The sequence below is a fragment of the Pimephales promelas genome, chromosome 15 (assembly GCF_988280905.1).
Source record: "Pimephales promelas chromosome 15, fPimPro1.hap1.1, whole genome shotgun sequence".
Lineage (NCBI taxonomy): Eukaryota > Metazoa > Chordata > Actinopteri > Cypriniformes > Leuciscidae > Pimephales > Pimephales promelas.
This window is the reverse complement of record NC_142783.1, coordinates 6113173-6116181: the sequence shown is the minus strand read 5'-3', so window position 1 is coordinate 6116181 and position 3009 is coordinate 6113173. Positions and strand designations below refer to the sequence as shown.

The 3009-nt window shown below is 32.6% G+C and overlaps 1 long non-coding RNA gene across 1 annotated transcript; it reads right to left on the bottom strand.

The window, feature by feature from the left end:
- Nucleotides 1-358: 358 nt before the first annotated feature.
- Nucleotides 359-2641, bottom strand: LOC120462428 (uncharacterized). The gene is made up of 2 exons (XR_005618363.2): nt 2561-2641; nt 359-941 (listed from the first exon to the last, which is right to left on the bottom strand). It is a non-coding gene; the product is annotated as an uncharacterized LOC120462428 (long non-coding RNA).
- Between the last annotated feature and the right edge of the window lie 368 nt (nt 2642-3009).

Below are 3009 nucleotides of genomic sequence, written 5' to 3'. Positions count from 1 at the left end.
TGAGTCAAAGTGTGATGGCTCTTCTGTTAAGATTATAACATTTCCTTACCCTGCCACACAAGAAAGGGAACTACAGTGAATCAGAGCTCGGATTCCATTTTTAATGGAAATTATGTTCCGTATAAGGTAACACGTTATTCATTATAGCTCACTTTAGACATTCTACTTCCCAACAGACATACTTTGCAAGTACGTCAACTTACTCTACTAACTCTAACCTAACAGTCTACGAATACACTAATTAGTTGACATCTACTAAAGTTACTTATAGTTAGTAGAATGTCTAAAGTGTACTATTGAAAATAAAGTGACATGATTATTAGTTGTGTGAGTAAGACTGATTTGTAAGTTTAGGCCATTAAAACATCTCATAATCTTTTTATTGTACTTTTTTTTTTATTTGAAGGGAAAAAAAATGAGTGCGCCAGTGTTTGTTTTTGTTTTATTTGAGAGGTGTCCAATCCTGCATGCACCATGACCTACGCTACCATTACTCATCTTGAAAAGCTTAAATATACACACCTTTATAAACTAGACACGACTTTTCAAAATATATATGTGAGTTATGAACCTCCTCCTCCTCGATTTTCCTCCCCACATCTAGACAGCTTTCCCATTTTACATTACTGAAAAGGAATTTGTTATCCAGGGATTCCGCTCTCCTTCAACGGCGGTGGCTGCATACGGCACTGCTGGTTTTCCAAAGCAGATGAATCCTCCTTGCGAATCAGAGCTGGGTTTTTGGGCCAGGAATGAATGTGTGTGTTGGACTAGGCTACACATTTCTGAAGACCACACAGGTTTCCAGCCTGACGTCCAACTCTCTCTGCTGCCCTCCATCTTTGTCTTGACATGTCTCCATGGAAATGAGGTCACAAGTTCAACAGCAGCAGGGGGACGGACAAGACAGAAGCCAGGGCAACCTGCAAAACACACACCACCTGAAGACAGAAAGACAGTCTATGCTTCTGTTATCTTTGAAAGCATCAGTGAAATAGATTAACTTCGAATAATGCCATCATGATAAATTAAGCTGGTTAAAAAATGAAAATTTGGTAACACTTTCTATCCAACCTGTATTCATGATTTGGTAACACTTTAGAATACTGTATCTTACTTACTGCAGAATTAATAAGGAATTATTGACGAATTAATAGGTAATTCTTCATTAACTAGTTCTTCACTACTGTTAACTACTAAGGAAGATGTGTTAACTAATTAATATGTAATATAATTTTATGATTGTGTTAAGTATCAGTTAGTTAATCAATAACTAATGAATTCTGTCACCTCCTGAAGAACTACTACTAATTATCTACTAATTAAGGTTCAAGAAAAATAACTAAGAAGTAACTACTGAACAGTCATACAAAACTAAACTCAGATGAGTTTTATATTTTATATACAGTGCTGTGTGTGTCTGTTTTCCTCAGCATAGAACGCCACTGAGTAAATTCATGTATTTGAGGCAACGACTGAGGGAAACTGAAAATATAGGGAATTTATTAGTAATTAATAAATAAGTATCAAATAATTCTGCAGGAATTACTTAGAAGCTGGAACAGTATTCTAAAGTGAAAATATAGGGAACCCATTAGTAATTAATAAAGAATTATCAAATAATTATCCAGGAATTAGGCTACTTATAATCTGAAACAGTCTTCTAAAGTGAAAATATAAGGAACTTATTAGTAATTAATAAATAACTTTTAAATAGTTTTTCAGGAATTACTTAGAAGCTGGAACAGTATTCTAAAGTGACAACACAGGGAGCCCATTAGTAATTAATAAATAATTATCAAATAATTATCTAGGAATTAGGCTACTTATAATCTGAAACAGTCTTCTAAAGTAAAAATATAGGGAACTTATTAGTAATTAATAAATAATCATTAGATAGTCCTTCGGGAATTACTTAGAACCTAAAACAGTATTCTAAAGTGACAATATGGGGAACCCATTAGTAATTAATAAATAATTACCACATACTTCTGACTCAAATCAAACTTACTGTAAACCTTACTGTAAACTTACTAAAACCTTATAATAATAAGGTGTAATATACATGATATGTTTTTGCTTATTTGCAGATCATATCCTATAGGTAAATGTCTGCACTTATCTTTCTTATTAGTGCTGAAGAATGACAAACTGACTACTGTGTATGACTGTTAATAAGTAGTTACTTCATTGTTATTTTTCTTGAACCTTAATAAATAGATAATTAATAGTAGTTCTTCAGGAGGTATGACAGCATTCATTAGCTATTGATTAACTAACTGATACTTAACACAATCATACAATTTTATTACATACTGATTAGTTAACACAACTTCCTTAGTAGTTAACAGTAGTGACTTAAGTGTTAATAAAGAATTACCTATTAGTTCTTCATTAATTCCTTATTAGTTATGCAGTAAGTAAGATACAGTATTCTAAAGTGTTACCCATGATTTTTATTTAAACCAAACATGAACAAAACAAACGATAGCTTAAAACAAACCTGCCAAAAAAATTAAGATGAACAGGAACTAAACTTGACTATGAACATGAAACTCACCAACAGAGGTTACAGGTAACAAACCTAGACCAGAGACAATGCTAACATGAGGGCTATACACAACGACTGACACACACACCTGTGAACACTATAAACCAATGACAACATAACACATGAGAATTGGGAAACACATGACAAGATCACATGAAGACATAAGGGAATCACATGACACACAGGAACTATGACTACAAAATAAAAGACATGAACCATGAACAAAACCAACAGACATGACAAAGTGTTTCGTTTATTCACAAGATGAAATATGAACTTTTTTTTTTATAAGGCATTAAAAAAACAATTGATGAAGGATTTACAAATTGCTAGTAAGTGTCTCACATACTTGCAAGGAAATGCAAGTCACGAATTGAATCAAACGTGAAATTTTGAAATAAAGACTAAAAAACTGAAAGATTCTTTCTTGTAAAACATAGCGTAAAAAAATATTGTTG